General features: G+C 34.5%; 1 long non-coding RNA gene across 15 annotated transcripts in view; it reads left to right on the forward strand.

The window, feature by feature from the left end:
• Positions 1 to 11205, forward strand: part of LOC106165260 (uncharacterized) — a 95644-nt gene extending 84439 nt beyond the window's left edge. For 14 of the 15 annotated variants that reach the window (XR_015333767.1, XR_015333765.1, XR_015333764.1 and 11 more), the window contains one exon: positions 9647 to 11205. This is a non-coding gene — a long non-coding RNA (uncharacterized LOC106165260). Of the gene's footprint in view, positions 1 to 4142; positions 5612 to 9646 lie in introns of those variants that run through there. The other variant, XR_015333776.1, reaches the window with a different exon arrangement.
• The last annotated feature ends 2603 nt before the right edge of the window (positions 11206 to 13808 follow it).

The raw sequence follows: 13808 nt of genomic DNA on the forward strand, positions 1-13808 counted from the left end.
CATATCTAATCTACACAAACAACTTTCTAGATATAAAACTTAGTCATGACAGTAATAAAGCTATGTGTTGGAAGAGGCAGCATATGAATATTTTGTTCCTTATCCCTGCCAAAGTGGTAATGTTTTTGGTTAGGTCATTTCTCCTCTGCCCTTCTGTCTATAAGTGTATCCACTGGTCAGCTTGATATATAGCACTGCTGGTTGTTTTGTCTTTCCTTGCATTTAGGAGTATCGATAGATGAATTTGGACCCATTCATTTTGTATCATTTTATGATTTTGTATGAGGTTTTGTATGAGTTTTTGTGATTTTCGTTAAAGACCAAGTGTCGGATTTTTTTTATTTAGACTGTGGATGCAACTGACTGTCTTGATAATTAAGTAAAAGCATCCTATAATGATGGTTATAATGACGGTAAGATTATACATATGCAGCAAAAAACGTGTGCTACACTGCTATGTTGCAGAGACTTTTTGAAGATATGTGAAAAATGTCTTGATTAATTAAATACGGTCATTGCAAATACCGATAATTGATATTTGTCAGGGTATTTGTATGGATAGTAAATAGCATTTTTTGTTGATAAGAGAAAAGAAAACATGTTTCAAAGCAAACAGAAATGCTTTAAATCAGAGATTTAAAGAAAAATGTATATAATAGGCAGTGCTTTCTCAGGTGAAAATTTATGCCTTGGTAAATACTCTCAAGTTTCATACATAATTTATTCCAACTTTTTTATTTCAAATTTAAAAATTTTATTTATTCACAAATAAACAACTTTTTCACTGAACAATCCCAACTATATTCACAGATTTTTAATAACAGATATTAAAAATTTATAAGCAAAATATGTTTCATATGAAATTATTGAGAAATTACCATATATTGTTCCTACAGGACTTTTTTTAAAGATGACTGATGTCTGGAAATATAAAATGACTTCTCCAAGGAAGATTGCCAGTAGAGCAGTACACCATGAGTCAATCTGAACTTGTTTACCGAAACATTATTTGTTTGATGTATTTATATTTTCTCATAAATTCATTGACTGTTTTAAAGTCTGATGATTTTTTGTAATCTAAAAAGTTGTTTAAATTTAGGCAGCATTTTTGTTTTGAGACTTAATCAACTGATTGCACATTGCTGTGGATTTTTAAACATAGCTGGAAGTAGGGCTGTTTTTCTATATTGCAGAGCTTGTGATAGATAAATCATAATGTTTAATTGAAGTAATGATCCAGAGTTTTTTTTAGATAAATAAGATTCTTTCAAGAAGTTGGGGGAAAAAGTTTTGGCAGCATAAGAAATTCATCTGCTTCCTGACATAACTAGGCCATCTGTGACAGACATGCAATATTTTGGTAATAAGTGAAAAAATTAATGACAAGATTGATACATAGTTCACAGAGCTCATGTCTTTTCTGTCATGACTGATCTTGTAACTATATTTAGTGTCTATATGCATTTATGAATCATACTTTATACCTGTAACTCACTTTCAGTATGCAAGTACTATATGCTGATTGCGTAAAGAGAACTTATATTTAATGTTTACAGGTTTTTGTTGTGTGCCTTTGCACATTACCAAGAATTGGTACATTAATGAACCGAATTGAATCGTCAATATTATACATTGATTTATACATGTAATTATTGTTAATCACACTATCATCATGTAAGTGGTCCATCTGCACTTTTTGAGAACCACATTGTTGTCACAACATCTGAGTTGATACACATCTGTCATAAAACATATTGCTACCTTTTCACTTCTTTCCATTCATTTGATGGGTAAAAATTATCATGAAATAAATAACTTTGAAATAGGGAGAGATTTTTTCCATTAACCTTATATCATTTATTTATATTAAGTGAATAAGTTCAAATGTCCAGCATGGGTCTTGTATATCAACACATGTAGAATTCTGGAGAAGAGAGCAGACGTTGTATGCGACCATTTGTACACCTGTGGCTCACTACAAATTGCTCGTCAGCTTCCAGGGGTGCAGACAGCTTGTTGGACCAGATGCTCTATGATCAGACGTATCCCATTCTGTTCTACAGGATAAGCTGCACCGAGTAGCCTCAAACCTTGGATCACCTCTCACTCGCGGGTCAGCCTCCTTCTGGCAAAACTATGTGCTGTCGTAGAGTTATAGAGTAGTGTATGTGTGTAGATATACATCATACAGTTGAGGCTAGTTCAGACAGGGTTTGTGGTGAATCGGTTTTCTTTGTCTACACTGTGTCACAGTGGATGTCCAATTTAGTGTATCAGGTATTTCATGTTGGGGTTACCTTGAAGAGTTTCTGTGCAGAGGATGGTACTGGTATTATAAAGATATCCCATTGTATGTCAGTATCAACAGGAGAGTCAAACAAATCCATCTGAGTGAATCAGGTATTCGGTCTGAAAGAATCCCTGTCTGAACTGACCCCTTGCCTCTTCCACCACTTGAGGGCAGAAGAATTTCTTAGATAATCAGCTTATTCCACTTTTTATATACCTTGAAATTTATCTTCCTGTTTTGTTTGAAAAAAAAGATATGGGAATATAATGGGCAGCTGGGTTGGACATACATGTACACGTATTGAGCATCATGAAGAGGTGACAACTCATTTCATGATATTCTTTTAATTTTTACGTGCACCTATCAATTTTCTTTGTTTTTATAGGTCATGCTGTTGTTGAAAAGATTAAAGATATATTTTTTTTTGGCACAGGGGTTTTGATATAGTCAAAACTTGGAATACTAGTGAAGATTTAAGAAAAAAAGAGGAAGGTTCATGGAATGTGTTTGCACTTAAAAGCTATAGTTTTGGTGTAGTGCAGATGTCACCTTTACCTGCAGGGCTGAGTTCTTAAGTACACCAAGAAAAGCTGTTTGGCTCCTTTCTCAATCTTTTGTCATTTTTAAAAATCTTACAATAATTTTTCCCATCACGCCAGTTTTTCATGGTGATATTTTTTATTATTTTTTAAATCTTACTTTCATTGGTTGAGTTATTTATTTCTTCTGTGCTTGTTTTAGCAACATAATTGGGCAATATAATTGGGTTTTCAAAATGTTTACAATTATTTTGGATTTTGTGTAAATCTGCAGTCTCTTTTGGTTGCTGAATAAGCATGATGGCTGCTTTATTTTGGAAACATTGCTGCATTCTCAAACAAGCATTTCTTATCTTTGGTTTTTTTTCCAGTGTTTGTCCATCTGTCGTTTTAATTCATTCACTTTCTTCCTCCCTCTATCCACAAATTTAATTTAGCCTTCTAGTAAAGGTATGGTTTTTTTTTTTTTTTTTTTTACATGCAATAAAATTTCTTTTGTAATAGAAACAGAGCAATATTTCTTTTGCCCTTTTAGATAATTTGCCATCAATGTCTTTAGTCCAAGTAAAGTTTAGTTTTTGTTGATGATTAGAACATGCCAGGTTGAGGACACACTAGAAGTCCGTGGAAGAGAAGTTTGTCAGTTTTTCTCAGGTAGTACAGCTCATGTTCGTTGACTTATGTGTCAAGAATAATTCCTCAGTCATCTTCTAACCAAATTGGATGAGTGGAATATTTATCTGAAATTATCCATGTTCTAACACCAATTATGTATATTTGACCTGTGGTCATCGTGTGTTCAAGCATCAAAGGAAGCCATTTGAACTGTCCATCAGTAAAGTTATGTACTGAGTTGCGCTCTTAGGACGTGACTTAGTTTTTAGCATGATGTACAGTTGTCTGTACTAAGAGATCAGGGTTAAGTTTTATGTTTATACATAATTAGGAAGAACATCTGTTGATTCATAAAAATAGACCAAGTGTAATAGCTAGACAACGCAGTTTTATGTTGACATATGAATTATAGTGATTTCCTAGACGTTGCTTTTATTTTTAAACATTATTTCATGCATTTAAATGTTATTAAAATAATCATTTGTAAAGATATATTTTGGGCGAAATCTTCTGTGTACTGGAGATTTTGAGCTGCATATGCAGTGTTTTCTTATATCATTTTGGCTGCAGAAAATGTGCATTTTAATTTTCTCTCTATCAAAACAAACAAACAAACAAAAAAAAATGATATCATTCTTTTTTGATCAGTTGAGACCTGACATATTTTAAATAAGGAAAAAGGTTCATTTAGAGAGATATTACATACATGTGTTTGACAAAAATGAAAACTAAACAAAATTAATTCCAAGAAGAAATGAATATCTCTTTAAGATGGCTACATTTATATGAACAGGACTGTGATATAGCTGTAAGGAAAGGTAACACAATTCACTGACTGAATTCAAATATAAAGTGAATAACAAAGACAGCTGAGAGTCTGTGTATATATACATCAAGCTCTGTGTTCCCAAGCTATCAGGGGAGGGCCAGCCACCTGATTCTATGAGAGAACCAGTGTTTGCATGTGAAGATGATATATTCTAAGCGCAGTTAAAACTGGTGTCTAATTCTGTCACTGGATCTCTTTTTACTTAATTAAACTTTTCAGACTTATAGAAATGGTGTAAAAGTAGCCTTGCCAGGTTCAGCTCCCGACAGCTTGATATTGTCCCTGAGCCTCACTGGAAGTTTCTCTTTATCTCTTTCTTTTCATGTTTGATATATACTTTTTTGACTTTCTTGAACTTTTGAAGTGTTCATTGCTATCTTTTTTGTACCAGATTTTTTTGAAGCTGGAGGGGAAACAGTTTTTATTCAAATCTGTCCAGAGGTCCATGTATATATATATATATTATTTTGGGGAGAGACGGCAAATTTGAATATTTGAACAAAAAAGAAAAAAATAATTTTTCATATGATTGGTATTCACGTGTATAAGTAGAAAAGGTATAAATGATCCTTTTAGAGCAAAATGTGTCCCCTGTGAAATATATACTAGTAAGAGAATAATCCCTATTACCTCTTTGTTAAATACTTTAGTAAGAAGCATCTTGATTTGTCAGTTTTGTGATTGAACACAGAGTTGTGATGACAACTTTGCCCCTTGGTTCAACCCAGCGTTCTGTTGACTAGCTGGGTTGTTTGGGAAACATGGAAAGCCATGTGGCTCTCTGTGGCTGCATTGGTAAAACACGGCAAGATCTGTTTCCAAGACACCTTTCCTTGCTCCAAATAAGGAGAACGACAGAAAAAAGGTCAAAGCATAAAGGAAATCGGCAATGAAAGAAAAGAAAAGTGATTAAAAACCCAAGGCCAATTATGAAAGATGGTATCGTTTGTTTTTTTAATGCAGTTGTGCGCTCTTGATGTAATATGTCAGAGGGTTTCATTGGTTGCCTAAAGAAATGATTGTTGTGCAATCTTGTGATGCAACCTCTATTTTTTTCGCAGCCGTAGGTTATCTCTTAGCTTGAATTGAGGTCATGTTATTCTGTAACCTTCTCCCTGCCGACTGCGTAGCAACTGCCTATCAATAGCAAGTCTGGCGGAATAGGTCAGAGCAATGGCTGCCAAAACAGCTGCGTAGAACTGCAGCGTTTAAAGATGGCAGCATTGCATCCTAGCTTTTGCTACGTAACATTGATCAGAGGGTTGGGCGTCTGGACTGGTACAGGCCACCGACTCATATTAATTTCCGGATTGCTCAGAGAGAAATCCACTGTACAGTGTATGTATATTTTTTTTCGTGACGTGGTTCGATATTAATTTCTAATTAAATATCTTTTGGATTCTAGACCGAGCTGTATTTTTGTGCTCTCAAAAGCCAAAAAAATAATTATAAATTGATATTTTAAAAGGCTTTTGGCATTTTTACCTGACAACAGTTCTTTTGTCTTGTAAACTTCCTGCGCACTTCCTACACAGTATACAAAGAACACGGAGTCACGAATCATTAGCGAAGATCATAATAGCTCGCCATCATCATCATTATTTACTAGTAAGGCTAGTACTGCCTCTGTACATTAGAGTTTCAAATTAAAGACTTGATTTTTCATAGAAGTAATATAATCAGCTCATTATGTCAAGAAGTGTGGTAAAGACTTGGTATCAGTTACAACATACGATGCCCAAAACCCACTGGGAACTTTGTGCTATGCTGCATGATGGATGACTGGCTCTCTAAACCATCAGCGTGAGTCGTAGGACTCTCTAGGATCAGGTGGTCCTCGATGATTGTTACAAGATTTATTGAAAATCTCATGTCTTTGTGATCGGGAAGCTTGGCACTGCTATCAATGGAAACAATACGTGACTCGGCGGAGAAATTTGTTCTTTTGAACTGCACACATTGACATGTGATGAATTGGTGTTGAGCTGATTGGGAAATGGCTGCCGGCCTGGAGATCAAAACATCCCTCACAGATAATACTCCGCGCTCTACCCACCACCTTTGAAGGTCCCTTCTAATATGCAGCTCTAAAATGAATTGGAAAATAATGACCCTGGAAATTAAGGGAGAGAAAAGAAAATTAAAATATTTGGTTATTAGTGAGAAAAAAAAGTGGCCGACCTGCAGTCTTTGTTATTATGAGGAGCTGGGGTGACAGTATGTTCTTTGATGAGGCTTGTTAAGGATGAGAGATTAGAGAGCAGACATATGTGCTGAATCATTTTGTATTTCAATAGAAATGTCAAATGAGCTATTGCTTTTTTTACATTAAATTGGCATTTATTATAACCCTTACAGAATGGTGTTGTTTTTTTTTTTCTGAAAAATATTGGTGGGTGTTTTTGAAGAGAAATAGATAGAAATAAAAACTAATTCTGGTCCATTCAAAACTGTAATTTTTTTTAACACTTGAAGAGTTATGAGTTGGATAATAGGAAAAAAAGATAATATTCATAGGTTACCAAGTTAAGGTAAAGAGATATGTCTGCCATATTTTATTTTTCTTACTTAGAAACATATTTGGTATTTTCCATTGAAAACTTTAACACTGCAACAGAATATGTGTATCAAAACAACATTGCAAAGAACAATGAATATGCGTGTTTGTGGCTGAGATAATCTGTTTTTTTTTTAATGATCAGATGATGCCTTGGCATATTTTACAATTTTCCTTAATCAACTCCAGCATGGACATTGAACATTATTCAGATAATAAATATTGGACATAAAGAAATTTACAACTTGAAGGGCTAAGTTTCAAATATTGGGTATAGAGGTTTACTATACTCATATTGAATTAATTAAAATAAGTGAATAATTGATAAGTTAAAAAAGGAAGTTGTGAAGAAATTGTTGGCTAAATTTTAGTTCAGGTAGGTGGATAGTTGTATTGGGTTATTTCAGGTAATTTGCAATAAGATCTTTTGTATAAACCACACACAACCATCTCACATTATGGTATCCTTAAGAATTGCATGCTGGGGGATTCCTCTTGATATATTGCCAAATAATTGTCAGATTTTGTTCCCAAATTAAGTAACTGTTGATTGGCCCAGTAGGAGTTTTGAATATAGTGAGTCCTCTGACAAAGGTGGTAAAATGATAACGTGAGGGACGGCAATTTGTAGAGGCCCAAGATGACAAAAGCTAGGCTTGTAGCTACCGGTGTCTCTTACATTTGGTGTACAGTACATTATTGTATTGTCATAATGGGGAAATTTGAAGCATACATCACTGTGTCTAGGCATCAAACTGGGGGGTCCTATCATCATTAAGTCTTAGTATTCCCTGGTGGTTTCATTCTGTTGTTTTTGCGAGGCCCATTTTAGTTTTTCTGAAACAGTTTTAACTTGGAACTGGTGTGAACCAACCTCTGTGCTCGATCTGTATGCATTACAAGGTTAAAGTGTTGTTCTAGCATTGTGATGCTCATTGTGATAATTATTTGTTTGATGAAAAAAACTCATCAGAATCATATGATAGATTGCTTTAATTTAATAGTGTTTGTTTTTGATATCTAATGTTGTAAAGTGGGCTCAGGAACATAAAGCAGGTGCTCATTTGTGTCGTTCATTCAGGCTCTATATATATATATACAAGGGGATTGGAAATTTAATGTTTTTAATGCCCATACAGTTTGCATTCATCACTAAAATTGTAATGAACTGTAGGTGAACATAGCTGCTACAATTCAATATACCATTCACTACATATTGTGAAGTAGTGCATATTTATATTTTTTTGGGGTAAATGGATCTTTTAGCTTGGCTTGATTTGCCATTGGTTTTTTATTGTTTATTTGTTGTTGTTTGTTACAGTTTGACATAGAGAGAGCATTCTTACTTACCAGTAATAACTCTGTCTTTTCAATGAGCAAAAATGATCTAACTTTCAGATACATAATTTTATAATCATAAAAAATATATTTCTGTATAGCATTTGTGGTGCTTTTACTACCTACAATATAACTATAGAGTAACCTGCTTTTTAATTTTGTTGCTATTCCTCTATAGGAATAATCTAATTTTAAGCAACTTTGACTTAAAATATGCAGTATTTGTAAAATTCACAATTTTTCCCTATTGAAAAGATTGAGTAAATACCGTACTCAGCAACATGTATTCTCTCTCACTCCTCAGTCACAATTCCTCATAAAAATATCTACAATGAATCCAGTGATCAACATATAGTTTACAAATGTCACCTTCTGTTACAAAGAGAAAAATGTGTGGGAATAAGATGCTGTAAAGCACATAGTGCAAATACTACTTGATTATTATTTCCATGTCCAAAAACATTGCATGTCAGGTGGAGCATGCACAGCATGTGTCCAGTGTGTCATTTCGTGATGGCAGGTCAGCTCGACCATGCTTCTTTGCATGCACACGTACATGCAAAGTCCTGTGACTGGTTTTGTACAAAGTTATTAATAGGTGTGACATCTGGAATAAAACTTGTCTTTACATGTGAATGTTCATGTTACATGTAGTCCATGTCGTTCTTACAAACAGCAGAGAACTGTCTGTCGTCGTTGGTTCCTGGAGCAGCTGTGTAGGACATATGTCTTTACATGTGGGCTTCGGACAGATGTGGAATCTTATTACCTTTTACTTAACAAATGAACTTATTCTTAACAGGATCCCAAAATAAAAATAAAAATGATGAAAAAGAAAGAAAGAAAGATAGAAAGAAAGAAAAAGAAAATTGAGTGGCATCAAATATTTTATAATATATAGTAAAACACAGACCATACTGCACATTATTGTATTAAAGTTGATATATTTTAGTGTTAACGTTATGAATAAAACCATAAAAAATCATTATATTTGAATTAACTTTCAAAGAAACCTTGCACCTTGACATTTACTTGTAAATATGTTAAGTATTAAGAATAAGATGGTGAACAATTGAATAATGGTTAACAATAGAATAATGCTACAAGTCATTTATGTATTATGTCTCTAATACATGTTGAAATGGCACAACTGTCAGCCTAAACAAAACTACTGTTTGAAAAAAAAAAATGGTATCCAGCAGCCCAGAATTATTTTAAAAATGTGAGAACTTCAGTGAAATCATCACTGCTGGACACTGAGTTAAAGATGGCAGTATCAAGTTACACACCTCGTTTTAGCTCAAACATGATTTATCATTGAAAATCATAATACAGTGCCCATTAAGTCAAAATTATCAAAGATCTGTTCTTTGTTGAAACTTTGAGATTTGATATAAGTTATTGATTTTTATGTGATATAAGGCATAATGTTTATGTTTTAAATTTAAAAGGATGACATATTTTTCTTTATTTTCTAGTTATCCAAAAGTGGATCATTCATGTTGTACCTGAACAAGTCAAAGTTAAAAGTGCAAGAGAGAAGTTCCAGCCAGCCCCTGAGGTGAGAGAAGACACCCCTGGACTAACATCTGTCCATTAACATGAACATTTTTACTGATTAACATGGATAATCACAGCTGTGTTGTTGATGCTTTTTGTACTTTTATAATATCTTGATCAGTAAAAACACACCAGTTGATATGTTCATGCATATTGTGGGTATTTCTAATTGCAGTTTGGGAAATATTAATATATATTTGTAAAGAGAATTTTTGAATGTGTCTAAATTGTTGTTTTGATGAGTACTATTTGTTCGTGCATATTGTGGGTCTTTCTAAGCAGTTTGGGAAATATTAATATATATATTTATAAAGGGAATTTTGAGTGTGTTTCTAAACGGTTGTTTTGTGTTGTTGTTTTGATTATTTTTACTATTGAGGGTCCTGGCATTGATTATGTCCCATGAGTGCTTTTGTGACACTCACTGGTATAAGGGGACAATCTAGTGCTTTTTTTCTCACATGTAATGAAATTATGAATACCGTTTTCAATTTGATATTATAAACGCAAACACTGCATAAAATATTTTATATTATTTTTATTGAAGTTGTACCAGGTACATTATGCCTTATGATTGATGCCGATGACATTTGTAACAGAATATATATTGGAAAAAAATAATATGTTGTTTATGAATTATACTGCACGTCTTCATTTTAAACGCAAAGCGCCTTGTGGCTTATTCTGTTGTGCAATTTTACCTGATATGTTATTAGACTACTACAAAGCGAAGCAGTAGTTTGTGATCAGAATACACTGGTCGTTACATTCATTTGATTGTATGATTCCCTGCTTGGGTGCTGTTACATATTGGAAATGTGTTAAAGATTTTTTCATTCGAGTCCATTCCATCTCACGCCTTAAATATAACCTTTAACAACACCTAAAAGAATCGTACATGTAATAGACATGGACATAATGAGGATTTATTCGTATTAACTTTGCAATTCCATCTCTAAGTGAAAAAAGACCTTTGTAGAGACATGTCCTTTGATGTTGTCTATTCTTCAGTTTTTTGATGTCGTCTCTTGGTGGGGATACGAACGCTCCTCTAAGATGATTAATGCGGGAAAAATACGTTGGACAAGAATTTAATAAAACCCAAGTTTTAATCAACCACCCGCTGCGCTTTGTCAATTTCTCTCTCGTCACTTGAGCTTCACAGATTAAAATGAAAAGAAGGGAGAATGGGCGCAATTCATTACCAATTTCGATCTGCAAAATTTAATTTAATTCAAACACCTGTTTTTTAAAGAGAACGGACAAATTTTGGGTTGTAGAATAGCTGAGATATTACGCACTTGCCCACCCTAGAGGTGTAGGAGCACCGTATGTCCACTGTTTTGGTGACAGGATATTGGGAACACCACAGCTGGCAAAATGACCCTGCCCAACCTAGCCCAAGAAAGGGAGATTTATAAAATTCATTAATTTTTAAAAGCAACTTTTTGTGAGAATAAAGCTATCCTTGCAACAATTACCAGAGTTTCTTCTCTATTTTTGGTCGATTACCATAAAAGCTGTGGGGGAAGAGGCAGCTGACGACTTAACCTACTTAAGGAAAAAAACTGATAACAAGTCTTTTTTTATTTTTTAAAATAGTTATTGTGAATTTTTCATGCTGTATACTCACTTCATTCAAACGTGATTATATTGCATACTCATCAATGAGAAAATGATATTTTTTAGAAATTTTCTTTATGTATCTCCTATTTTTATTCGAGATGCAATTAACTATCTGTTTTTTAATTTATTAAAATTATTTTCTCTGCTTCTCAAGATAACTAATTGGTCTAAAATTATCAGGAAATATTACTGTTTTGCGATAAATTGTCACATTTATCCTGCAGAGAAACGTACAAAATCAAACTAATTAAATGATTCCTATGAGAGAGAGAATGAAAGAACAGTGTCAGTTAATTACGAAATGGTAATTCAAAACCTAAACTTACCTAATTATAAGGATATTGATATTGATAAAGATATTGACCACTGGAATGTGCGCAAGTTTAAAATACTTTCAGATTAAAAATAAAAACAAATAAAGCGAAGAAGATATATGCTCTGTTACACGGCCCAAATTCTCAACCCGTAACGTTGCAAATCTATACCACAGACTCAGATAAAAGATGTTTCAGTCAACCTCAAAAATGCATTAGATTTCCCCTGCACTAACAGTCACACCAGTGCCGGTTTGTTTAAAGGCAACTCCCGCCAAAACGTTTAACAACGAGTGTTAAAAAACCTGACGTCACAGGACCCTGGGCCACATCACCGCTAACACACTGTCCCACCACCACTGGAGAGAACGTTCTAGGGCTGGCGTCACAGGCTTGTTCATCCAAAACCGGTTCGGGGTTAAAAACCGTCACCAGACCAAATTAATTCACTTATTTCTATGTGAAAGATCACTTTCCTCCATGGAATCATTTTGAGACACGTTTCAGTCGTTTGTTTGAGCTCAATATTTATCTAAATGCAGCTTCAGTCGATTTGGCTGTTGTTCATTCATTTCAGATCAGTGAATATTGTTGAAATTGTTGAATTTTCTCGATACATTTCTGATAGTTTTTTAAAATAAAAATGAAGTGTTTAAAGTCTGTTGAATGGGGGGAGAGGGGGTGAATACACTTGTAGGCACAAACCTCATCCTGCAAAATTCAAAAATTACCTGACGGTCTGCTGAAATGAATGGAAAAAATGAACGACCTGTTGGACAAGCGTCTCAAGAATACCACGCCGTAACGGGTGCCGGTTTTTAAAAATATATAGCCGTTTTATGGTGAAGTAATTTCAGTGAACAAAAAAGAATGTACACAATGGACAGATGTATCAAAATAGCACTGGAAATGGGCATATAGAATGATATAGAATGCACCTGTATATTAAGGTTGACGTTCAAAATGCACATATATATCATGTATAACGTTCACAACGGGCATATATATTATGGATAATGCTTTAAAAAGGACACATATATCTGATATGACTCCACAACCGGCCGTGTGAACCCCTGTAATATATTACATGGACGCTGAACAATGCCATTCAACAGTTGTCATGGGACGCTATTGTATTTTTTGGTTCGCTCGAGCCTTGCAGAGAGAGAGAGAGAGAGAGTTCTGCATTTTCCGGACCTTGTTCACTTTTCCCGAAGATTACGTGAATGAACACGGCTCTGAATTACATAGGCAGTGGTGGTTTTAATGAAGCCGCAAATTGTAAAGGGGATTAACCCATGTTACGAAAAGATCGGGAATAAAACAGAAGTTCCCCTGTACGCATTGCAAATATTGAAACACCCTACATAATTTAAACCGATTCAGAATCGCTGTACCTAAAATTAGTGTGATTGCTATCGAAAGTCTAATGCCTGATGAAATAACTCGATTTCATTAATTTTCCCTTTGATAATCGAAATGGAGATTGTTTCTCCGGGATTAAACTAGCTTTTGCTGAAGCGGGGCCAACAAAAGATCAATGATCAGAACCGCGCCCGTTTTCATCACTTCGCAGATCGGTTGGGTAATAAATGGGGGGCATTAATTGCACAAATTGAAGTGTCACGTGACCTTCCACTTTGTTCCCGTACGAGTCGCGACCACCACAAGAAACGATATGTCACTGCTACCGCGGTCTTTTGACGTCTAAGGCTGCCTGGGAACGCGAGGTGGTAAAATACATTCACTTCAAATGGATCAGTTTTTTTTCTATTACTATATAGATAAAGATAAATAAAATGTGTGTTTTTATGAAATTTACCATGCAATTGTCGCTTGTTGATCTTCAAAAGATATATAGTAAATTGGTGTTTAGAAACATTGGAAAAAACGTAACATGAGTCACGGCATTCGCTTAGAATATGGCTGATAGTTTCCCTGTTTGAAATAACAGACACAAAGGGTAAAAATTTTGCCCTGCTTTCTTTAAGACCTAAGACCTATTACACGCTTTTGTATAAAGGATATATAGATGCATATAGATAGTTGAGGCTGTTAACCGTGTCAGAGAAACTGCGTTAGCTTGTATCACACGGGTAGGGAGGGGCTGTGGGTTGCTTTACATTCCAAAGAAGGCATT

This window comes from Lingula anatina, chromosome 4 (assembly GCF_051362555.1).
Source record: "Lingula anatina isolate TDL-2025a chromosome 4, LinAna3.0, whole genome shotgun sequence".
Classification (NCBI taxonomy): domain Eukaryota; kingdom Metazoa; phylum Brachiopoda; class Lingulata; order Lingulida; family Lingulidae; genus Lingula; species Lingula anatina.